Here is a 26,836-nt window from a genome sequence, read left to right as displayed (position 1 = left end):
TATTTAAAGCTTTTCTTGACTCATTATCTCTCATTTTCTCCTTTTACCCAGAAAATCTAACCCCTCTGTGAAGATACCATTGGAATTATCTCAGCAACTAAACACATACAATATAAGAAAAGGAGTAATTGCACCTTACCCAGGTTTACATGCTGCAGGCGGCGCTGCAGTTTCGAGATGACAGAGCAAGTCGATAGTAAATAAATCCTGGCTGCATTCTTTTTTTCACCTGTTTCCTCTATAATGAGTCCTTTGGAAATCTGGCACGGCTGGGACTTGAGTGGGGGGCTCTTTGGCTCCCTATTTAGCTGCTCCGTCATGAAACGTAGTAAGAGTCAGAAAAGTAACTGCATAAAAATGGCACCTAGGTGTTGTAAATATGTGTTCTCTGTGGGTCTCCTGAGGCATACGTGCCAAGTTTAAGGACCATTTGGTTTTTCTCTCTCTCTCTCTCTCTCCTGCAGCTAGGGATGTGCTAGCCATGTTGTGCTCAGCTCTCCTGCCTCTCCCACGGCACCACCAGTTAATGTCTGATTCCAGAAGCTTTGCAGTTGGCAATGTTTTAATAAGCAGAAAGAACACAGCTTGACTCTCAGGTAACAGGCTGAGCTAGCTGTGCTGGCAGTCAGAGAAAAAAACAGGGTATTGACTTGAAGACTGAGCGAATTTGGAATAGAAATTGCGGAGGAGGAATAAATGTGGCATACCAAGATGTCACTTTTACACTTTCCAGATGATAACTGCACTTTAAAGTGGAGAATCTCTGACAGAGACGTTGACGTCCTCTTTTAAGCATCCAACATCTATGCCCGTACTTGGTCCTCCTGCAAACCCCCTCCTTTTCCAGCTCTGTCTGACTCACATTGTGTATTCTTCACAAAATACATTGACACAGGCTTTGTTTGTGAGAGTTCCTCAAGTTTGCTTCCAAGTTAGAACCATCATTTTATAAGGAGGTGGGTTCAGAGAGAAGTTTGCGCTTGTTGGGCAAGGACATTGAAAAGGACTCACTATGGAGAGAAGTTGCAAGTTAAGTAGCACACATCTGACTGTGTTGCATTAAAAAAAGGTCCTGAAAACTCTTTTCTTGCCCCTCACTGCAATATCTTTCAGAGTAATCATGAAATCAGCATGCAAGAGAAGTTTATTTCATCCCTTTCTGCAAGACCATTTACCAAGGTATTTATTCCTGAGAAATTAGTAGATCAGCTGGAAATCTGTCAGTTGGCTGAGATATTTGGGATGTCACCAAGTGGTACCATAGAGGGCACAGATGCTTTCTGCAGGGCAAGGCCACATCTGTGTGTGTGACAGCAGCATGCCCACAGTGCCCTGGCACAGAGGGGAAGGGGAGCTGTGGCCAAAAGCAAGCCAAAGGCTAAAAGTAGCTCATGTCCTTTCAGGTGGTAGGATCAGCCCTTGCTAGCAGAGCCTGTGGCACTGAAATATCTAATTTATTTTCAGGAAAGGGTGAAAAAGGATTAAAAGCTGGAGATGAGGTTTTTTTCACTTTTCTGGAAGAGAGAGGCAGCTTGATAATAAGCTGCTTTCCCATCAGCAGCTCAGGGTGATGCACTTCCAAAAGCCATGTCCCTTGGGACAACACCCTTGGCAAGTGCAGTCGACCCCCTAGAAATCTTGTTAGAGTGTGAAAGCAAATGTCTGTGTGCAGACGATGCTAAAGCCTCTTTCGGAGGGCGAGGAGCTGACCCTGCTGGAGGGATGTTTCACCAGCTGACATGCACTGGGATGTTTCCACCTCCAGGAGAAAAAACAGACCCTGCTCCATCCCCTGCATTTGCTCCCAGAGGCGACCCCTGCCTTCCAGGGCTTCAGAGACATGTCCAAACAAGTGTCTCTAAAAGACATCAAATCACTGTTTCGTCAAGCCACGTTTGGCACCAAAGATCAAAATCAAGCCTACGTAAGAATCGCTAGAAATATGTGATTCAAGGAAAAGTCAAAAGCACAGTGAAAACAGTCATTTTATTTGCCTCTAAAAGGTATGTTTGCAGCCTGGTTATAATAGTCCTGGAGAACCAGAATGTGAAAATAACTACAAAGCAAGCTCCGAATATGATACTCCACTGTCCAGACCCTGCATAATGTAAACAGTGAATAAATGTTCCTAATGGAAAAAAGGTTAGTTATTTTAAAAATTTATTTTAATGGTTACTGTATTATTAATAATACATTTGGAGAACTATTTTCAGCTGTGTCCCTAGACCCAGTAAAATAATTACATGCTCCAGGACAGTAGTAAAAAGATGAGAAGCTACATATATCTTAGTGACCAGTTCTATAAATATGCTACTAAAAATTAGTAATCATTGTCATAGCTGGCTCAAGAGAGACTTGTTAACTAATTATAGATCAAGCTGTGCATTAAAATTAAAGCCATTTGCAAGATATTACAGCGAATGTAATGTTCCCAAGAGATAACAGATTGACAGTCTTGGAACCTCGAATGGCTGCACAACCTCTGCAGCTTGGTCAGTGCAAAACCAAGTTTTCAAACATTATTTCCCTGTCACGACTTAAATCAGACTGGGTAGAAATACTATCTGGGATGGGTCATTCCTTGGCCATGGGGTCTGTGACTTCTTGAGACACCACCAACTGGGGTGACCGTAAGTCTGGTGAGGCCTGGTCTGAGACCACCAGGACATTTTCACGTTTTAACTGCCACAGACTAGTCACCAGACTGAAAAAGCACTTTTTTCAGCCCGTCTTACTTGGGACCTCACCCAAAATAATGCCCAGCCAATTGAATTTCTTGATTTGAAGACCTTGTGACAGACGCATTAATCACAACACTAATTGCCCCAGTGAACTATTTAGATATTGTAAGATCTTGGCCATTACTGTCTTGTTCTGTGCTTTACACTACTTTGCCTGATGGGATTTCGGTCCATGATTAGTGGCATTGCTACAATATAAAACACAGAATCATACCAGAGGCGTTATGCTCCTCAAAGGTCTATTTCACAAATGCAAAGATTATTTCCTGATTTAATGCTGCCACAGTCAAGCAGATTTGATGGATTACACAGGTCTAATAAGAAGGTTTCATAAGTATTTTAAAATTGTGGAAAACTTGAGAAGAAGGAAAAAGAGAGTATATTCACAAGCACATCATACACAGAATTTCTAGGAACTTATCCTGGAACAAAATCTGAGTTTGAGTGTCTGACAGAGGTTAAAGCCCAGTGAGCACAGACAGGGAATCTTTATCATCTTGCACTGCAGCTCAGTCGCTGAAAATAAAAATAAAATAACAATAACGATAACGATAATAATAATAATAATAATAATAATAATAATAATAATAATAATAATAATAATAATAATAATAATAATAATAATAATAATAAATAATAATTAATAATAATTAATAATAATGATAATAATAATAATAATAACAACAATACATTTTAAAAGGCAATTGTTGAGGGTTTAGATTGCAGGGTGACAATAAAACCCTGGCAGATGTATTGTTAACCCCTCTTCCCCGCCCAGGTCCCCCTTTGCCCCTCCCTCTCCCCGCTTCCCACCAAGGACAGGCGATTGGGAGGAAAAGGACAGAGAGAAGAGAGTTGGAAAAATTAAAAATGTTTTACTGATGCTACTAATAAGAATAGAGAAAATAATATAAAATATACAAAACCAATCTTGAAAGTCTCAGCAACTGCAGAGCCGGCACCCAAAGTCCTGGATTGGACTCTCCAGCCAACTGGAGCTGGATTCAGTCTGTCACTAGACCTCAGTTCACAGGGACGACTAGCAAGGTCCTCTCCTAATGTCGGCCATAAGCAGAAGGGACGAAAAAGGAAAAGGGACGAAAAAGGAAAAGGGATGAGATCCTCGTGATCTCCTACTTTTATATGAAGTATTCACGTGAATGAAATGTTATACACAATTGGTCAGTTTCTTGGTCACCTGTTTCTCGTTGCCCCTCTCATGAGATGGCCATCCACGCTTATCAATAACTTCACATTCCATTGCTTTGTTTACCAAGACATGTATCTGGTTCTCCGGGAAAATGCAGCTAATATGAAGCTTTAGCTGATGGGCAAATTCACTAAAAGAGAAACTTGTTTTTTAACAAAACCAGGACAGCAATATACAGTGCAACCTTGAACATCAAAAGGACCAAACAGGCTGTCAGAGAGGAGTGGGTTACTTCCACTTGTTTGATCTTTTTGCTCTGGCTAAAATATTATTAATATTTTAGTATATTGACTGTTGCATACCTTTCTGGAGCCCATGCAATATAGATAAATCTGGATGCTCACTGATTGAGATTAACTGCAAGAGACGAGGCTGTAAAAAAATGGACAAAATATGGAGTGAAGCTAAGCCTTCTTTTTTATTTTTTTATTTTTAATTTGGATTAGATTTTCCATTTACCAACAGAGAACAGAGCATCTGGGTTCAAAGAAGCTGGTAGCTGGACTGCAGCATTTGATTACAAGTGACCTGCATCACTAGATGTTTTAATGTGCCCGAAAACTATTTTGATCCAACAGAAATTGGTTTACTGTATGCATTCACCAGTACACAAAGAAAATAAAAATTATGACTGAGCTAAAATTTAGCTCATTATTTGCAACTGTGACAATAATTATTGACCAGATTCTTGTAAAACTGTACAATTTAATTCTGCCATTATTAGCAGTCATTCTTCTGAGAAACATGTTGGAAACTGGTGTATGAGAAATGAAGCCTTAAAATGTAGAGTAATAGCACAGCCCAGTGGTATATCAAAGAATAAACCACCAATTGGAGATCTAGTGATCTGGACAATTTCATGTTGTATTTTATTAAAAAGTCTGGAAAATGTGAGGATGGGAAATTATCTCAGGGTCAGGTAGAAGAAATCTTTATTCACATCCCTTTTCTTTATCCAAAATCACTGAAAAACTGCTTCCAGTTATGCTGGCTATAAAGCCCAGCTGTCATTCTCATGCCATTTAATGCATAATGATTTAGGATTATTATTTGAAACTCTATTTAGAAAAATACTTTTATTTAGAATAATTCATGCTCTAAATTACATTATTTTTAAAATTCTATTGTTATAAAGAATTATTCTGTATCTCATTATTCCCTTACATACTTGCTCGGATCTGTTTTTATTCTCTTGTACAATTTGTATATACCCCAAGCAGTCATCTGAAATCTGTCTACACTGGCTTACATCCAGCTTTTTATTCCAGGAAATCACAGAATCACAGAATGGTTGTGGTTGGAAGGGACCTCTGGAGATCATCCAGTCCAACCCACCTGCTAAAGCAGGTTCACCAGAGCAGATCACACAGGAATGTGTCCAGGTGGGTTTGAATGTCTCCAGAGAAGGAGACTCCACAACCTCTCTGGGCAGCCTGTTCCAGGGCTCTGGCACCTCAAAGGAAAGAAGTTTCTCCTCATATTCAGAGGGAACCTCCTGTGCTTCAGTCTGTACCCATTGACCCTCATCCTGTTGCTGGGGGTCGGTGTCTGAGAAGAATATACACCCCTCATCACCACGCCTCAATTAGACCTGGGTGTCTCATACTGTGTTAACAGGAACATGTTGGATGAAAGGAGAGGCTCGTGGTTGTTGCATGGGCACCAGCCTGTACGCTGGAAGTTTCAAAAAGATGCACAGACTGATGCAGGGAACACTGTGGGGAGACATTTTGTCACACCAGTTGCAGCTCTGGTCCTCAGCTGTGCAACCTGAGGGTCTTCTTGAGACCCTTCTGGCCCACACATGCAGGTCTCCACCCATGAGCAGGAGGGGTTGTGAGGTGTGAGGATGTTGCATGCCCAAGTCTCATCCCATTAGGAACTCAGGATGCATTTGTGGGTGCCCTGAGACACAAGACAGGGAAGGGCTCTCCAGTTCTCATGAGCAGGGAGAAGGGTCCAAACAGGACACTTGGAAATAGAACCCATGCATGTTAGCACATGGAGAAGGCAAATACTTGACCAAGTCACCAAGAAAAACGGTGGAAAGTACTGTGCCTTAGGTCTGGCTCCCCAAAGCAAACAGAATATTTTAATTCAGGAAGCACTGCCCTTTCTCCTGGGATGGTGCTGAGCCCACCCCTCCACAGGAGACACTGCTCGGGCATTCAGATTGCAGTGAAACCAGCGGAGTCCAGAGCTGGGGTATGGACATGCCAGCTGGGAGGAAAGGGATGGGAACTCCTATTGTTAGTGAAAACGTTTGAAAGGAAAAAAAAGAAAACAAAAACCAAATCATGCAGTGATCAAACAAGGCAAAAACGCTGCCGGAGAAGTGGCAAATGAAAAACAATGAAAAAAGGTGTGTGAGGTACATCACTTGACCAGAAGTCAGGTCAAAGAGCCTGCATTGATAGCATAGCAAACACAGGTCCCCAGAAGCCAGACAGGCATAGATTTCCCTCTATTGACTAGAGGAAACAATGTACCTGTCCTAGATAATTCCCTAAATTAATTCTAGCAGAAGATGCTGCGGATAAGAGGTGACCTTGCATGCTTAGTCCATTTGTTAGACAGGGTATAGCTGATATAGCCAAGTCCTGCACACCACAAGTCTCTGAATCTGAATTTTAGCATTGTGTGTGGGTTACATGCATCAATTTGAATTTTGACCATCACTAGTCCAACAGGTAGCAAATAATGGGATTAAAATAACAATTAATAGTAAAGCTTAAAAAAAAAAAAAAAGGAAATAAAAAGAGCTGTATTCAGTGCTTTTAAATTTCAGTACAGTCCCAGGGAAAAATAAATGTAATCTGCTGGCATATTGTCCAGAAATAAATTAAAAAAAATTAAAAAGTACACTTCACTGGTAAGAAAGTGGATTTAAGGTTGCACGAAGAGACAGTCAAAGGAAAAGCTCAGCCCCACTCCGGGCTCTGGGTGCTGGCAGTTGAAAGCAGTGTTGGTTTCACAAGGTGTAACCTAAAGGCCACATGACACTGTCACTCTGAAAGAGGGTTTTCACACCGGAGTTGTGGTACAGTGCTAGCAAAGAGAGTCTCAGCTGGCCGTTATGCATGAGAAAGTCCCAGAGAGTGACCCAGCAGCTGGATAAATGAGTACATCAGAAATTATAACATCTCTTATGCCGGTGACAGTGACACAACTCCATGAGAGCTTCAGAAGGAGCAAAGTGTCAGAGAACAGCTGGACTATGAAGCCTGGATGGCTTCCAGTTGGTAAGCTGGATGTGGTTCCTGGTTTTGAAGGTTTGTGTGGATGTTTATCAGTGTTAGTGTTGCCATAACACTTAGAATCATAGAATCATAGAATCATCTCAGTTGGAAGAGACATTCAGGATCATCAAGTCCAACCATAACCTAACCTTAAATCTAGCACTAAACAATGTCCCTAAGAATGTTGTCTAAACGCCTTTCAAACACCTCCAGGGATGGTGACTCCACCACTTCCCTGGGCAGCCTGTTCCAATACATGACAACCCTTTTTAGGAAGAATTTTTTCCCAATATCCAATCTAAACCTCCCCTGGCACAACTTGAGGCCACTTCCTCTCGTCCTATTGCTTGTTACTCAGGAGAAGAGACCAACCCCCTCCACTCTACAATCTCTTTTCTGATAGTTGTAGACAGCTATAAGGTCTCACCTTAGCCTCCTTTTCTCCAAAGTGCAGTCCCTGGATGGTTTTGTTGTTAGGACAGAGGCAGCAGACAGCCATGAAGCAGCACTGTGGTGCACTGCCTCTGCATGGAGGTGAAGCCGTGTAGAACTGGAGTCCTTGCAGAGAGTTGCTTAGAAATCTGGACTGGAAGGCAATCAAAGACGAAAGTGCCTATTGTGGGGCTTCAGCTCCATGTAGCCATCTAAACCAGAGGCAAAGATGAAGGGAAGGAGTTCTTATCACACACATGTCCTTGGCAGCACAAGTTTCAGACTGTGTGAAGCTGCCATGTCATGTACATCCTTTCACTCATCTAGGGCCCGAATGCGGCCTTGCCCAAAACTCCAAAGTGTGGTTCCCAGTAATCCTGCTCTGTTACAACCAAATATCAAAGATGCCTAAATTTGGCGGGCCTTGCTGCTTGAGTTTACAATCCTCCAGGAGGCTGCAGTGACACTTCTGTACTGCTGAAAACTCCCCCAGGCCCAGCATGGCTCAACCGAACAACCTTTCAAAAGCAGGATCTCTTCCACCTATTTTCTCTCAGATGCAGGATCTGCTAGAAGAGGATCTCCGGCATGCATGTTCCCTGGGTGACAAAGGAGTGGCCTCAATAACAGAGAAAGTCCACAACTGTGGAGCTCAGCTCCATCGAGATGCTTCCCCGCAAGCCTCCATGTGCCACTGTGTGCTGCAATAGAGGACTTGCTCTGTCCTGAGTCTTCTCCTGTAGATCAGCTTTAGGCAAATGCATACTAACTAGGATACTTTTTGTGGCTGCCTGTTCATCAGATCTCACTTTCTCTTGTGCATCACGTTCTTACTCTAAGTCTCTGTGTCTGATTAGGGTCGATGTCGTCTCCTCTTTTGGCAGGGCACAGTGTGCTTCCTTGCTGGTCACTTTACCTTCTTCAGCCTTTCAGGTACCAAGCCTGTTTTTCTACCCATGTTTCCCTGCTTGGGTTTGTCTCTTTGACAGAACTTTACACCTGTGTAGTTGGTGCTCCAGAGCGGCTCTGCCCTCCTGGCTCTCCTGTTCAACAGGGGTCTGCAAACTCTTCAGTTGTCCATACAGCTTTCCCTCACTCTTGAATCCATGCCTGGACCCCGTGGTTTCTTCACTTGCTTCCCTGTAATCTTTTCCATGAGTTCTCTCAATCCTCCCTCTGGGCAAAGAAAACCCGCACCAGGAACTTCCTCATGTTCCACAATTCAAGTTCCCAGACACAGAATACAAGGATATCGTTCAAAATACAGTTCAGCTTCTCAGAGATCTAATCCCGATCTTTGGGTTTTGTTCCTTTTTCCTTTGTCCAGTCACTTAATCACAGGAAGGAAGATTATTTAATTCTATTCCTTGCCACATCCCTCATGAATTTCATTTTTTCCGTGTGCTTATATTACATCCCATTTTTTCCATCCTCTCTCAGCATCTGAATTATTATAATTTAAGGCTCGTAATGGTTTCAGATGGATAAAACACATCATTCACAAATGGCTTGGACTGTGCTTGATGTGTTTCCCTTCCTCACTCAGAAAGTGAAGAGTTTCAATAAAATGATGTCCTTTTTGCCTAATTTCCTGCTTTGACTTGGTCTGTTCACTCCCCTTGAAAGCAGAGTGAGTAAGTACTTGGGGACTATGTAATTCACTTATAATTGAAACAATAGACCATAAAGGCTCCTTGAGAGCAATTACATCTATCGAGCCAAAGAGTCAGTTGTGCATTTGCACTAAGTCCAAGTAGTAAAGTATATTTATGATTTTTTTTTAATGAAAGTTACTGCTCACTTAGTCTTTAGAGGCAGCACAATGCATCACAAGACAGAGAGAGGCTTAAATGTGAAGCTACATCAGCAGTGTGCGTGACTCGTCATGAAAAAGGAGTGCAATATGCTTTGCCTGGGCATGCTGCATCCAACTAAAGAGTTAGTACGTGTGTAATTAGATGCAGTCTGAGACATAATAGTTAATCTAAGAAAACTAAAGTAAAAGTTAAAGCAAATTTGAGAGCGTGGTGCTCAAGACTAGATAGTGAAAAGGAGAAAAACTGCATGTTACTAAAATTAGAAGTGCCTCAATTCTTTTGTTTGCCTTTATCCTCAACTACATCATAGGCTGACTCTGCTGACAGGCTTAGTCGAGGGCAGAAAAAAGCAATTAGACCGTATTAAGCCATCCATCCAAGAGAGATTCTGGACAAATCAAATCCTGTGCAAGGCACTGGACAACAAATGAAGAAGCCTGGGATCAGCTGCTAATTGTGTAAGAAACATGGTTGTGTGTGTAATCCTGGATTCGGCTGTGTCTGTGCCCTGCAACCCTCTGTGATCCTGGGCAAGACACTTAGCAGGGTAACAATACCCAAATGATGGTCTCCATAAAATGCTGGGTTTTTCTCCCCTTGCATTTTCAAGGTCACCAATAGGACACCTGCTCCTTCATTAGGCAGTACAGAGGCTCTAAACTCCATGGGGGCTTTGTACAGGTGTAGCAGCCCAACCCTACTGCAATATGTAGGAATTAACCTTAGGCTGAAGGGCTACATCACAAAATCACAGAATCCCAGAATGGTTGGGTCAGAAGGGACCTCTGGAGATCACCCAGTCCAACCCACCTGCTAAAGCAGGTTCACCAGAGCAGATCACACAGGAATGTGTCCAGGTGGGTTTGAATGTCTCCAGAGGAGACTCCACAACCTCTCTGGGCAGCCTGTTCCAGGCTCTGGCACCTCAAAGTGAAGAAGTTTCTCCTCATATTCAGGTGGAACCTCCCGTGCTTCAGTCTGTGCCCATTGCCTCTCATCCTGTTGTTGGGCACCACTGAAAGGAGTCCGGTCCCATCCTCTTGACACCCACCCTTGAGATATTTATAAACATCGATGAGATCCCCTCTCAGCTTCTCTTCTCCAGGCTGAACAGACCCAGCTCTCTCAGCCTTTCCTCATTAGAAAGATGCTCCAGACCCCTCATCATCTTTGTGCCCCTCCACTGGGCTGCCTCCAGTAATTCCTTGTCCTTCTTAAACTGGGCAAAGGAAAAAACATATTCAGGGCCTCACTGAGTTGGGGCCCAGCAGCTATGTGGTCTCACCAGCCTGGAGGTCCACCCAAGCCAGGTAGTTCCATGGGGTACCTGCAGATTAGTGCAGTAAGAGTTTTGCACTATCACAATTGTTCTGCTTCCAGCATCCAAGCCAGTGGCCCGTGTCTTCAGCACCATGTGGACACAGCAGCACATTTGGAGGCTGCTCAGATATCTCTGCTGCACCTCTACAGTGTGGCTTTGCAAGAAATATGTGCTTTATGTGCTTTATGTGATGAGGTTTGTTCTCTGCTCTGCAAAAGTGCTCTTTTCCACGGCGAGTGTTTCAGCTGCCTTTTAAAGCTAAGCATGCGTTAAACTGCTTTTCACAACAGAGATAATTGAGTGCATGTACAACATCTATCACAATAAAAGCCAAATCTCAGACAGATACTAGGACACTATCAAAGGCAAAAAAATAATAAATAAGAATTCACAATGTTTTCAGTCCAGCACTTTCTGCCCACACTAAATCCATTAGAGAAAATTCAAGTGTTTGTACAGCACCTAATTCTACAGAGTGAATGGGCACAACTGCAATACAAATAAAACCTACAGCTGTTACAACAATGCTGACATTTGTAGATTCTTCTCTCTTTTTTAAAACTGCCTTTCTTGCTTTCTAAAACCTCTCATATTTTTCTACTTCAAAAATTATCAAGTCATTAAAAAGAAAATTGAATGTTTTTTATAACAAATACCAAGTAACAGCTAATGTGCACGTCCAGGTTATAAAGCTGAGGTTTATAAAGGCAAAGCTGATAGATCGTCACTGTTACCACAACAGCAGGGAACCACCAGAACATAGTGCTCCACAAAAATGACCTACCGAGCAGTACTGAAAATAACAAGAAATTTCTTGGTAGGTCTGATTTTTTTCCCCTGTTACATCAATGAGCAGCAACCCTGGCTTTCTTCGTTTGCTTTTTTGGTTTGGTTGGTTTGTTTGGGGATTTTTCAGAGATGGAGAGGAGGTTGCTAGAAAACGTGGGGGCTTTTATCTGTGCCATTTTAATTTTTGTATTTCCCCTGAATTGCCAGCGAGAAAATACTATTTAAATACCAGTTTTACAACACTGATGACAATAAGAGACTATAACTTTCCTTTCATGACACCAGATATTCTTTAGGAAAAACACAGGCTTCTTACAGCCTTTTAGGGTTTCTCTCTGCTTTTTCACAGAATAACAGCAAATTCTAGAAACAGCAGACCACCTGCACCTCCAGCTTAGTTGAAAAAGGAATGGAGGTACTTAGCTCTTTGCCGGATTCAGGCCAGATTCTGTATTTACAGTGACATTTATTTAAAACTGATTAATGAGTTTGTGCTTAGAGAGCTAATGCTCAGGAAGAAAACCACCTGTCACCAAGCTGGGCACCTCATCCAAGCTCATGTGCCAGGTGGTCAACCTCATAGACCATTGGTTTCTGAATCATCCAAGCCATTACTTCTATAAGTATCCCTGGCACAACCATCCCTGGCTCCTCCAAGCTTCAGTACCCCTCCCTGTGCTGGTTGCTCCTTTGCAGGCATTCCCAGAAAGTTTGTGAACTTTAGCTAAGACACAGATCTGCCAAATTTTAAAAATAGTGAAATAAACTCTCAGAACCCATAATTTCTTAATTTGGAGTATGCATAAGGGGTCCCTCTTAGTTTCTCTATTGCACAGAGCTTAAGGTATCTCATACAGTTTTTGGGTAATTACCTCAAAGACATGTAAATGCCTCACTTTCAGTTCTTGAAGAGGTCCACTCATTACAGAACCACAGAATCATAGAATTGTTTGGGTTGGAAGGGACCTTAAAGGTCATCTAGTTCCAACACCCCAGCCACGGGCAGGGACACCTTCCACTAGACCAGGTTGCTCAAAGCCCCATCCAGCCTGGCCTTGAACACTTCCAGCGATGGGGCATCCACAGCTTCTCTGGGCAGCCTGTTCCAGTGCCTCACCACCCTCATGGTGAAAAATTTCTTCCTTATATCTAATCTAAATCTACCATTTTTCAGTTTAAAGGCATCACCCCTTATCCTATCACTACGTACCCTTGTAAAAAGTCCCTCTCCAGCTTTCTTGTAGGCCCCCTTAAGTACTGAAAAGCCACAATAAGGACTCCTTGGAGCCTTTTCTTCTCTAGGCTGAACAACCCCAACTCTCTTGATCTGTTCTTACAGGAGAGCTGTTCCAGCCCTCTGAACATCTTCACGGCCTGCTCTGGACTCTCTCCAACAGGTCTATGTGCTTTTTATGTTGGGGCCCCCAGAGCTGAACACAGGACTCCAGGTGGGGTCTCACCAAGCAGAGCAGAGGGGCAGAATCACCTCCCTTGACCTAATGGTCAGACTTTATAAGCTCAAGTATACAAAGCAAATTGGCTGCAAAAAAAGAGCGCAGTGAAATAGAACGCAGCTATTCCACATCCAGAATAGGAAGGAAAACACAGGTAAAATAATTTTAACAAGCTTTTTAAATGAAACAAATCTGGGATGCATTGCAACGAGCAAGAGTCTTCTACAGCTTGACTGGCTTTTCAATCCATGGGATAATGAAAATGTACCTGTGAAATCTGCAGGTGTGATGCTTCTGTGTCTGCCCTGAGCACCCACACGGCAGCACCTGTTTGCCCACCACTTACACACAGAGTGCACAACCTCCTGTGACTGAACAACAAATTGGGATCAGGGCAACTGAGGCGAAGCTTAAAGCCAACCACAAGATGCCACAAATGACTTGCCAAGGTCACAATGCCTTCTCTTCAGGCTTAAAGAAAGCTCAGGTTGAGAATGTCAAGTGCCTGTTGACCACAGCCCCACTTCTGCTGTCCTGCAGAGCACAGAGGGAGCAAGCACAAGAAGGTTCAGATTGGGGCAGTTCAGAAAATAGCAATGTTTGTTTTGAAAACTCCTGACTTCTTGGGCATGAGTTGGTAGGATTTTTCTTGGCTTTAAAAACACAGTTTCAAAACTTATCATGCCCAAAATGACTGTGCCAACAAATTAACGTAATCTCAGGCATGGGGGAGAACAGTTATCCAAAGTGGGAGGGTGGATGAGCTGAGAGATCTTAAAGAAGAATATCATGAAGGAGGAAATTGCTGCCCTTTCTTCTGTATATTGTTGTGATTGCTTTCTTGTGCTCTTACCTGTACTTCATGCTCATTTGAGAAAAGATATTAAAAAATATAACACAGCAAGAACAGGCAAACCCTGAAAATATAATATAGCTATCAGAGGAGGACTAGAATTAGGGAGAGAAAGGCTGTGCATTCACTTCTTATTGCCTTTTCTTTACGATGGTGAAATGGTGTGAGCTGCCTCTGTCCTTCAGGCCTCCTCCTGCATCTCCAGCCACCCACCTCTGCCTCACCAAGCTGCTCTGTGCTCATGAACCCTCCTCAGATAAACTGTTGCTGACCTGGCAGCTCCCACCTGAGAGTGTGGGACTGCAGAGAAAAACACTGTTTTTCTGTTCTCTCACCCTGCCTGGTCTCCTTGGCCTGTGGCCGTGGGTCTGGCCAGCTTCCAGAGAGTGAATGTGGTGATAAGGGAAGGCAGAAAGGATTTGGAAGGCACAGATATAGTGTTACACTGGGCACCAGCAAGGAAGGTGATGTTATTATCGTGATGCTGGTATGCGATACTGAAGGGTAACATGGTGCAAACTCAACTGTACAGTTGCAATTTATCCCAGCTCTTGGAAATGACTGAATTAAATGTTCAGTTAAAAAAAAATAAAATAAAAGTCTTTTGTAATAGTACCAATTTAAAAAAAAAAAAAAAAAGGAAAGTAATTTTTGTTTTAAAAATATTACCAATGCAAATTCAATAGAAAGTTTAAGAATATCCTAAGGGATAGGGACAACAAACAAAACCAAACCAAAACCTAAACCAAACCAAACCAAACCAAACCAAACCAAACCAAACCAACCCAACAAACAGACAAACAAAAACACACACAAAAAAAACAAAGCCACCTCCTGTTTGTGGCTGCTGGAAAGGTCTCCTGCCCTGCTGCAGATGAGACAGAAAGCAGGGGAATGGGCAGGCTCTTTTCTCAGGAACCGCAGTGCCGAGGAGAATTCAAACCGCACCAGTTCCTCACTCCAAGGTGCAAGGAAAGGTACCTACACACTCCAAAGATGCCCGCTGCCCTGACCTGGGCATTCATGGCCTTCCCAATAATGTTCCAGTATGTAATTATCCTCCTAATTGCTAAGTGCTGCCTAATGTCTAAGCAAGGTTGTTCTTAATGTATGACAAATGCCACTTTAGCCCTGTCCTTGGTCTGAGGAACAAATGGTGACTACCCCCTGTGTAGCACTGTTTGAAGCTCATTTCCACATCCACATTTGATGCTTAGTTATTATTCTAACAACCCCCTTTGGTCACCCTTTCTTGGTAGGTCATGCTGTCTAAATCTCTTAGTGCTCCTGTCGCTCTTGCCGAGCTCTCCTCTACATACAGAGATGTATGCATGCACATACACACACCTTCCTTATTGAAGTATGAGTGCCCAAAATGGGATGCACACCACAGGAAAGGTCTTGCCCCTGCTAAATAGAGTGGAATAATAGCCTTTCATCTCTTACATGTGACATACATGAGAACGGTTCAAAAGCATCTTATCCACTGGCTTATATTCAGCCTCTGGTCTAAGTCAGCCCTGTACTCTTTTTTTTACTATACTGAGGCATAGACCAATAGTCACCATTTTGAGGGGCTTTTGCATTTTGTTTTTCTTCCAGAGGTGAAACACTTTGTACTCGTTGTTATTGGATTTTACTTTATCAGTTACAGGCTATTTCTCACTTGAATTCTAACGCTGTCTTCCAAAACACTCGCATCTCTTCCCAGCATGTTACCTCCCGCAAGTTGTAGAAGAGTACACCCTATGTCATCAGGAAACTTGGCAACAAGAACATCCAGCCATTCTGGAATTGAGGCAGACCTGTCAGCCCCAAATGACCTCTGTGGTGGAAAGTGAATTATTTACAAGTTCTCTTTGATCATGGCTTTTCCAGCCAGTTGTGCTCTTCACCTCATGGCAATTTCCTCCAAAGAAGGATGTTCCTCCTTCTCAGACATTTTAGCTCTTGCCTTCCTCCAGCTGGTGGAGGCTTCCTCGTACCTCACCATGGCAAGTGGCCTCAGAGACTTGATGTGTTGGACTTTGTCTGTGGATATGGGGCATCAACTGCATTAAGCAATGCTCAGCTAGGCTTGTTTTCCTCATCTGTCAGTGAGGACATTTCACAGGACTATGCCAATAGTTACACTACAGCCAAGACAAAACTGTTTTGCCTTTATCCACTGGGTTAAAGAACTAAACTGAACTCATGTGATATGCTTTATTCTTAAGAAATCTATGTTGGCTGCTTCTCATAGGGTTATAATCCTCTAGGGGTGAGCAAATAATTTGTTTCAGTATCTCTTTCCAAGTATCAGAGCTGTAATGTCTGGTTTACAGTTGTGGGTCCTCCCTTTCCCTGTTTTTCAAAAATACAACCTAATTTAACATAAATCAGCAGAGCTGCCATGCAGGTTACACCCATGCGAATGGATGGAACAATGCAGGGAAAGTTCCTGGGCATTGGGAATGAATCCTCCCTATCTTTGACTGATACAAGAGTGATGTTTTTATCTCAGCCAGCCAGCACTTTCCCGAACAATTCCAGCACACCATGCAAGAGCTGGTGCAGTCCGGATGAGGCCATCCTGTTTTGGATGGTAGAAGTTTAAAAACACAGCTGTAGCCAACCATGCCAGTCAGCCCTGAGCAACACAATGGCCCTAGTGTTATTTTGTAGATTTTGCTAATGTTTTTTATTTTGTAGGTTGCGCCTTACTGATCGCTGTAGAAAAAAAACAACAGAATACTTTCAGATATCTGAAATAATTAACCAAGCAGGTAAATGAAAGAATATGATCCACTTCCTACAAAAGAAAGAGACTTTGGGGAAATGGCTGATGCCAAAATTTTTTGTATACTTGATATATCTCCATCAGCAAGAGTCTGACACAGCGAACCAGAGCATCACACACTGTCCTTCAGGACTTCAGCTTAGTTGCTGGGGCTGGATCACTCCTGCTCTCCATACAGCCTGTCCTCAGCACCTGAGGTTTTGCAGAACAAATGCTGGATGCAGGAGAGTTAGCCATAGTAATTAATACACAGCCAGTCTCTGGAGCTATATTAAGCAATGTTTCCAATAATGTTTCCAATTAATTTTTAGGTAATAGTGGTGCATGGTGTTCTGCGAGGAACGCTGAAAGTTGGTAGAGGTCCATTCATCAAAAAATGATGGGAACCATGGCCTCTGTGGTGTACACAGATGTTGTTCTGATCTAGGGAAACATTATACAGAAAAGTTAACACAGCAAGACGAAAGACATACCAGAGGAAAAGACTTCTAGCTTTATAATTAAAAAGAGCATAAAAGCTTATCTATTCAGTAGAGAGCGTGGAGTAATAACTAAAGATAATCTAATTACAGTGTGAAAACAGAAAGGATAACTTTTTTTCAGTTTTCAGTGAGACAGATGACTCTGTATTGTGGAGGGGACTCAGAAGTGAGCACAGACTATAATGATCTCCAGAAAAATCCCTCTGGCACGTGTAGCAGGAGAGCAGAGGTGTGACAAGGGCAAGATGCGATGGCAGGTTTGACGCTCTGTGAAGGGACCAAAGCTGAGCCAAAGCCTCAGTGCGGATCCACTTGCAAATTGTCAAAGTGAGCACACCAAACCACAGAAAGAGAGATGACTATGAAGAGTTTGTTTTTATTAAAAGGACAAATTAGAACAATCAATTTTTAAAATAGAGAAAATTAGATGTTCTGGGTGAGAGACTTCATTGTTAAAGATTTTCTAAGCAAGTTTTCCTCCGTGTGCACTTCACTTGTGAAATAGTCGATGAAAACTTCTCAAGGGCAGATCTTGCTTGACCAGCCTCATGTGATGAGCTGAGGGGCAACTTTCGATGAAAGCTGAATGTCCGGCATGTTGCTCTTGGCATAGTGTGGCCGTGACCTGGTGTCAGTGGGTGGCTGCAGCTCCTTTGTGAGGAGAGGGTTCCAATGGCCCCACCACAGGACACAGTTGAGCCCCTCAGCCAAGGTGGGGACATCAGGGGTGAAACAGGTTTCCAAGAGGGCCCAAGGTGGCCCAGACAGAGGAGGAGGAAGCCAAGGAGGGAGCAGCAGCAGATGGAGCCTGAGGCCAGAGGAGGAGGAAGAGGGCAGGAGGACGTGGTCATGGCACCAAGCCTGTCTGGGTTCAAGAAGCATCTGGACGATGCTTTTAGTCATATGGTTTAGTTTTACGTAGCTAGGAGAATGGAGTTTGCCTCGATGGTCCTAACAGGTGCCTTCCAACTTGAGGTATTCTATGATTCTATGACTGTAACTAACATCCCCAACCCCTGCACCATTTGCAGGGAGAGGAGTAGAGATTAAAGGGGTTAAGCTGGGCCTGGGAAAGGTGAGAGCGGGAAAGTGCCATTTTATTTTTTTCTCTTTGTTTCTCATTACCTGAATCTATTCTAATTGGCAGCAAATTAAATTAATTTCCCCAAGTCAAGTCTACTTTGCCTGTGACAGTACTTGGTAAATGAGCTCCTTTTCTTTCTCTCACTTTTTTTTATCCTCTTTTCTCTACCTGTCTTGTCGAGGAGGGGGAGCAAGGGAACAGTAGGGGTGTTTTCTCTGGAAAAGAAGTCTAGGGACCATCTAAGAGCTGTCTGCAGGTACTAAGATGAGAAGTGTAAAGACAGTCAAACCAAAGTCTCTTAGCAGTGGCAGACAATATAAGAAAGAACAACGGCCACAAAAAGCAACATAGAAAATTCAGGTTGGACATCATGACAAACTTTTTTCACTGGGAGGGTGGTGAAGCCCAGGAACAGGCTTCCCAGAGAGGCTGTGGATTCTCTGTCCTTGGGGCTTTTCATGACTTCATAGGACAAAGCCACAGCTGACCCCACCAAGTGCTGGTCAGAGCCCTGCTTTGGACAAGTGGATAGACCAGAGGCCTCCACAAGTCTTTTCTGGTCAGCATTTCAATGACTTTGTGATTATAACAGCTGTAAAACAAAAAATGTGACCGACTAGTTTTTAGAAGTAAGGAAAGTAATATAAATCAGGAAGAATATTTGCAGTCACTGCAAAAGAGTTCTCATGTTTGGAATAAGGAGTTTGAAGGTTAAGTTCTCTTGAGGAAAAACTGCAATGAAAATAAAGGTGGTATAAAGAAAGTTGGTGAGATCATAAAGATAGATGACCTGAGGGATCACACATTCTTTATTTTGAACATTTATTTTGTTTTGTTCTGCTTTTTAGAAAAAAATAATAATAAAAAATGCTGCTGTCTTTTCAAGGGAAGCAAAGCAGGGAATGATCCTTGTAGGAAAGACATAGCTGAGCAACTACTGCCATGTCCCTGCAATTGCTGGAGGGCTGGCAGGCTTGGGATCCCTCACAGAGCCCCAGCAATGCCGCTCAGCTCTGTGGCAGCACCTTTTCCCCATGCACTCCAAGATTTTGGGGCTTGGACACAGGTGGTGGATGCAAAACTAAGCAGGAGCTGAGAGCTGCTATCTTAATTACAAGTATCATGGTTTAATTCAAGCTAGCAATACAACCACAACAGCCGCTCACTCACCCCCCCCACCCCCCTCCCCAAATAAGGGAGAGAATCAAAAGGGAAGGGAGAAACTTGGATTAAGATAAACACAGTTTAATAAAATAACAAAATACTAATACACTACTAATAAATATATATGTATATAATAGAAATAGAATATAAAAGATACTCAATGCAATTCCTCACAAACTCTGTCAACACCAAGCAGCCAGTCCCAGGAAGCAGCAACTGGTCCCAAACAGCTGATCCTGTAAAGAGAAAAAAGGAAAAAAAGGCCCAGAGGCCTCTGAAAAATGGCAAAAGGCCGAACTAAAGAAAGTCCCAAACAGAACTCCCCTGGCTCTGACAAAAAAAGTGAAGAAAGCCAAGAAGCAAGAAAGAGACTGGAAGATCCCCGCTCTCCTTAAATATGAAGCATGAAGCCAAAGGCATGGAATACTCTTATTGATCAGTCTGGATGTCAGTCAAGCTCTGCCCCATCCATGCCCCCTTTCCTCAATGCCTCACACCTGTGGGCAGAGCACTCAGTGTCCTTGGCTCTCAGACCAGGACAATTAAAAACATTGACTCTGTGCTGAGGTGTTATCTCTTGTTCTCAAGCTACGTCCAAATAATGACCAAGCTAGCTATGAAAAAGAAATTTTCTAACTGCATGAAGAAAATTAACCTATCTTCAGTCAAACCAGCACAACAGGTATGACTCCAACTCATCTTGCACAAAGGGTTTGCACACTGGTAGAAGTGAGGAGGAGTGGGAATCAGCGCCTCCCTGGAGGCAAATTACCACTGGAGAGGAGATCTGCAGGGTCCTGCCTCCGTTGGGGGAATGGCTGAGTCTGACAATCAATATCCCCTCAGGTGCTCCATTGGGAAGAGCAGAAATGGGATGTAAGGACCATGATTGAGAGATGCTGTGGATGCTGTAAGTGAATAAAGACTGGCAAGGATGAAAGGAAGTCTTGGAGACCTGTGGTGTGCAGCTGTGGTCCCAAGCAAACACTGCCATCCATCCAGCCTCTCAGAAAAACTGTGATCACATCTGACTGACCAGCTTTGGAAAAGACAAATTTAGTGTGGCCTAGGTAAAAGGAAGAGTTTTTTGAATGACCATAGGACTGGGCAGCCTATTTTATAATGTCCTATTTCATAATGAGTCTTGTTTAGTCTGGCAGAAGAGTGGCTGCAAGGGAACATGGCTGGTTTCTATAAATACAGCATGGAAGGAAACTCTGGGGAGAACTATTTAAGTGAAAAGCCAATTCTGATGCTAAAACAAGTGGTATAAATTGACTAAGAAAAAAATTAGTCTGGAAGATTTCTAACCAGCTGAATAGGGATGTCCTAAGGCTGCCTAATAGCACCAGTGGGTATGTGTGGGTGGTGGTGGGAACATCCAAACTATTTTTCTGACAGAGTCTGACAGGTTTTGAAGGAGATCATGTGTCTGTTTGTAATAGCAGATGATCGGACTCAGTCACCCTGGAGCTGCTTTGCCTCTGGCCCTGCAGGGCTGGTGTGTCGGAGGGCAGAGATGCTGCACCCCCCATGCTGTTCTGCCATCAAGGCAAAATTACACGGCTCTTTACGTTGCTTTAGTCAACACAGCCTAAATGTTTTCTTTTGCTTTCACAAACGTCTTGTTAATCTTAGCACTGTTCTTCCTTCTTTGTTCTCCTGGTGTCCTGGGGACACACTGTAGTCCAGCCAAAGGACCAACGCCTTCTTCTGTGCTTTATCCTCTACTTTTTCCAGCAACATCTGACAGTGCCTCTGAAGTAACATACCTGTTATTGCCTCTTCTCCTTTATTTCCAAGCTCTCTCATCCATCTCACTCTTCCTCCTCATTTCTTTTCTTCTGCTTGATCTTCCCTGTCATCCTGGATCTGTGACTTCAACTCCCAGCTCTTCTTCTACCACCAATCCCCACTTGCCTCCATATCTTCCTGAAAAGGGTTTGATATTACTTGCCTGCAAACTGATATTGCATGGGAATCTATGCCTACCAGATTCGGTGTGGAGTGTGTGCCTAGCAAGCATATTGTATGGTGGAGAACATAAATTAAACAGGAGCAGATATACATTGATGTGACATTGAGTGTGGCTTGAGGGACTACAACTCCCCATTTTGATGAATAGACCATCAAAAACTCCAGGAGTTTGCAAAGCAAGTGTTAGGGGACAGAGAAGCAGCACAGCTGGGTTAAGGTGTATTTTTTGCTTGGGAATTTGCTTTCTTTTTTGACATGTCGGCCTTCTAGCTACAAATAAAGAAGTCCCAGATCCCCAGTCCCTTGCTGCATGGCTCCTTCTATGTGTGACTGTTGTCTGGTGTGCAAGGAGTGTTTAAATTAGTTTCCAGCGTGCTCACTAATGAGCAAAACACACCCTGCTCTGAAAAATGTGTCATCTGAAAATAAAGCAGAGAAGCATGATGATTATATACCCTAAAGTGGATGTTTGAGGTTAACCAGACATTCTCCAGTCTCTACTGACTGGATCTCCACTGACTATAGCGGGAATTTAGACACACAGCTCAGAGGTAGATGCCTCCATACGGACACATTTAAGCAATTTATACACAAGTATCAAGTGTCATTAGAGATGCCCCAGGGTATCTCATATGTATTTATGGGACTAGCAGAAATTCCACAGTATCTACAGTGGACTTGTCACCTTCTGAAGCAGGAGCTGGAAGTTTGGCGAAGTCCTCTAGAACATCTTAAATGGCACCAAAATTCTATGGGTAGGCAGCCAAATCTAGCTCTTTGTGTCTTAATCTGGAACTGGACTGTCCCTGAGGTGGCTTTCAGCTAAACCAAAAATTTTCGTGTGCTTCTAAAAAAAAACCCCGAATAAGTCAGTTTTGCAAGGTTCAGAGTTTCAGTGCAACACTTGCCACTCAATATTGATTATCCACTAAGAACAAGACAGGCCTAGAAAAAAACACATCTCCAAAGAGGAGCAAAAGCAAAGTTTGAGTGAAAAATGACAAAGGGAGGTGACTGCTAATGGATTTATGACATAAGATATAGTGGCTGAACTCTTTGATACTGTAAATAAGAAAACAATGTTAGAAACGGCCTAAACTGAAGTAAGACCAACTTTAAATGAAAATGAAGAGTTCGCTGGCTCAGAGATGTCAGATTAACTTGGCTGCTGATTCAATGGATCAAAAATAGCATTGATCTAATGCCTCTGACTTTCCACATTTTGTCCAGAAAATGCCTTTTTTTTTATTTTTTTCCCCTCTTAATGGAAAATTTCAGCTCTATTTTTCCAGCGGTCCAGAACACCCTCTGCTTCCCACATTGTGAGATGACAACAACGTTCAGCTGTCTTTGGCCTGAGTTACGGTGTCATGCCAGAAAGTATCTCGAGTTGTGAGAAGTCTTTAAATCAACACATTTTACCACTGAAGAGCGAGGAAAAACAGTTTCTAAAACATATGAAATATTCATGCCTAGCATCTTGTGAGATACCATCTGGTTAGATCAAACCAAAGCAGAGCTGATAGTTACATAGAAACACACTGAAGAGAAAGCAGGATGATGTGACTTGAAGATTCATGACCTACAAAAGGCCACTGCAAAACCAGCGAGCATCGCTTCAGGAACAATTAACTTTTCAAACAAAGAATAATCTGGAAGAGAAATGTTGATGCTTTGGGTCTGCTATTAGGAAAATCATAACGTACTTCAGATAAAACCATGCCTCTCGTGAAGGCACTGACAAATTAATTGCAATTTCATATTTGTCTAAATATTAAGTGCTTTAAAAAAAAAAAAAAAAACAAAGAAAACAAAAGCCACCCCCAAAACAAGCAGTTCTACAGCCAGAAATATAAAGAAAGGGTAAATCCTGTTGCAAACATTGTGATCTCGCAGCATTTTATATTTATACTCCTAGAAGTGAATATGTCCTTTTTTCACTAAAAGCCATTGTTCGCAGGGCATAGTGCTGGGACTTGGGAGACCTGAGTTTTTCTGCTGCCAGAGCTACTTTTCTGATATATGACCTTGAGACAAATATTTTGCTCCCGTTGCTGCTTCCCCTCCCACTTTAAGTGGAGTTTTACTGTCCCCTATACAATGGGGCCTCTAGGTGCTATTGCAATGTAAATAGTGGCAGCGCAGGTGCAATTGCGAGTGCGATATGGCTTTTATTATCCAGTTACAAGGTCACCGGTGGGTGAAAGAATCGCTGTATAAAACATGACTGAGCCACCAGCCTATGGCTGCCTTGCAGATATATAATAATGTTATTTCCAAGGCGGGGACAGTATTTGAGGATCTCCCAAGCTCACCAGTTTTCATACAGGTCATCATGGAGATGTTTAAACTGCCGGGGCCTTCCCCATGCTGTCCCTGTTGTTTGCAATTTACCCATCCCTTTTCTCAAGGTTAATTAAGCTTAATGACACCTTGGAGGGTATGGAAATATTGTACCCAGCTCTGTGCAGAGGAGACAGAAATGAAATGTCTGCCTTGGAGTGGCAGAGCCGGAGTCAGGACCGGGGTAATCTCTGTTGCCTCGCCGTGCTGTGAACCTTGTGATGAAACTGAAATGCTGCCAGTTTAACAGCACTGTCAGTCACACAGTATGGGCCCTGCACGGGCTTTGAAAACCAGGGAAGAGAGCATCAAATGTTCCAGCCCACTTAATTTGAAAGCTGCCTGTAATAAACCCTTGGGAACATGTAAAACAGACAGGTCAAATTACATAGTTCCACAAATACCACTGGATTTCTGGCGTTTAGGAATAAAAGGCTTTGATCTGTTCAATTTAAAATTGCCTAAAACATGCGTACACTATGTTAAAATCTAACATTAAATGTTTGTCTTTTTGCATTTTACAAAAGCTTAGCTAGAGACAATTTGTACACAGTGTGAGAAAACTTTTGCCTTAATAATATAAATATCTACGTACAAGTAATTCGGCAGATGTGCTATTGCAAAATATTTTACATTCAATAAAATATCAGTTCTTGTCTAGTTCTTATACACAGAAACCCCTAAAGAAACAATCTATTGCCCTTTAAAAGCCCTTCTCTATTCCTCACTTTCCCATCTGTCTTATTTATAGCTCTCTCCTTTGTAAAACCCTCCAAGATCTATGAATTGACAAGTACTCATAAAAACCCCAGTGTGAGCCGGGATTTGAAATCAGCGGCACTTATGGATGTTATGCATATGAAGAAAAGAGTTCAGCTCAACGCTCCTGAACTCAAAAACAACCCCACATCAGCATCCTTGTCAACAATTTTCACTTCAAACCAGCATTCACTCAAAGTCTGTATAAATGCATCAAAATGTCTCTTTGCCCTCCTCCCACTTATCTTCAGCAGACATTTCTCTGTGTGGATGAGCAGGGATCCTCTCTCCCTCTTTCCCCTCATTGCACAATTGGTTTTCCATGGGCCTCTTTGGCAGCTCCAGCCCTTTTTGCAAAGGAGTTTATTCTATTCCTCCCCTCCTCTTTCAGCCTCGCATTGAGGAGGAGGTTTGCGTTGGGGACACGGTGCCGCAGAATGTCAATGCCACAAGTGGCCTTTCTCATGGAAATAAGGCACCAGAGCCCAGCCTTGTCTGTGCTAGAAGGAGATGTGGCTTCTTTTTTCCCCTCTCCCTTCTTGGGAGATCATATTTGGAGTGATGAGCCCTGGCTCCTTCATGCCTTGTGAGTGCCAGATCCCTCCTCAGGACTGATTTCTCCATCTCCTCCCTCACCTACACTGTTGCGCCATCTCCTCTTCCTCACACCCTATTAGTCGTTACATGCTTATCTTGGCATTTTTAAGAATTCATAGATAAAAATGCCAAATAAGTGGATTTGACATGAATTTACTCATGCTGAGGAGTGTATTTACCTACATCAATATACGTCACACAAGCAGTGACTACATTGTTTGACCCCTGGGAGAAAAGGAAGGACTGTCCCCACCAAACTAGAGGGCAAGAGGAGATGTGTGCGAAGAAAATGACTTTCCTGGGAACACACTTGTGTCATATCACTGTCACCATCCCTGGGGGTGTTTAAAAGATACATAGATGAGGGTCTTAGGGACACAGTTTAGTGCCAGTGTAGTTTAATGGTTGGACTCAATGATCTTGAGGGTGTCTTCAACCAAAATGATTCTATGATTCTCTACTGATGCATCTCTGGTGGCATATTTATTTATACACTTTCTAAGAGTTTGCTGTTCAAAGTCTTCCTCATGATTTGAATCAACAGAGATGTTTTTAGGGGGGGGACCACTAACACAGATGCTGCAGTTTTCCAGTGTTAGAAGCACAAAAGCCCAAGTCTTGGAGTCTTAATCATGCAGCCCATCAAGGTTAAGGGTTAAGGGTCCAACAGCCCCAGATGGTTGGTACATTAGAATATGGTCTCTCCTGGTTGCTGCTGACTGGCCAAACTCATGCCCTTTGTAGCCCTGCAAGCCAGGCACAGTCAGGTTTGTGGTTTGGGCACTGGAATTAAAAAGAGACCCATCAAAACGCAAGGTGCAGAAGAGCTGGGACCCAGCAGAACTGCTGTGCAAAGCCAGCAGGTCCCACAGGGGCTCCCTGGGACAGGTTGGTGTCACCGTCACCAGGCAGGTCAGCACCTCACCCAGCACACACCACACTCCACCTGAACTCTCCTGCTCCAAGTGACTCCAAAATTCGTGTGTTTTGCCGGTAGCCGGTAATACAACACTAAATCCAGTTGGGCTGATAAAAAATAAGCCATGTTACAAATTCAGTGACAGATAGAAAGCTCTCTTTAAAATACTTTCCCTATTAGATCTCTTCAAATGAGCAAGACCCAGACCACGTATGAATTCACGCTGCAGATCCTGGTCTTGCCATGGGAGGATTTAAACTTATTTGTTAATATTCTGGAAGCAAGGTATCAAGCATTTCAAAGGCAGGGAAATTGTATCTGTGCCCTTTCATTCACCTTTAGAAAGAGTTTGGTGAATACTTCTCAATATGTATTTCTGATTATATTAAATTGTATTTCTGAATTAATATTTCTGATTAAAAATCACTTGAAACTGTCATTTTGGAGAGATGGCAGATATGTGGCCCATATAAACTACACTGTGTTCTGCATGTCAGGTAGATGGAAGACATGGGGTAATTGCTAATTGATTGTGTATTTAAATATCATACATGCATACTTATATCAACTTGGAGCCTACAATACGTAATGTGTTGTTAATACACGCAACTTCGGTGAAATAAGGTACAACCCCAAAGAAGACCACTACACCGGCCTTGCACAGAAGGTTGCATGCTGTGTGTGCATAACCTTTTCACAGCTGAGAGTGCTTGAAGCGAAGTATTCATACATTAAAAAAATCTGCACACATTGCGCACTGAGATATGCAGCCTTCCATATGTTATACACATTACATACATGAGATCTATGCCAAATATTTTTGGGAAAGTAAATGCAGTCGCCCATATGCTCCCCAAACAATGGGAACGTGCTGTA

This window comes from Columba livia, chromosome 2 (assembly GCF_036013475.1).
Source record: "Columba livia isolate bColLiv1 breed racing homer chromosome 2, bColLiv1.pat.W.v2, whole genome shotgun sequence".
NCBI lineage: Eukaryota > Metazoa > Chordata > Aves > Columbiformes > Columbidae > Columba > Columba livia.
The sequence above is the reverse complement of the archived record's forward strand: the minus strand, read 5'-3'. Positions refer to the sequence as shown.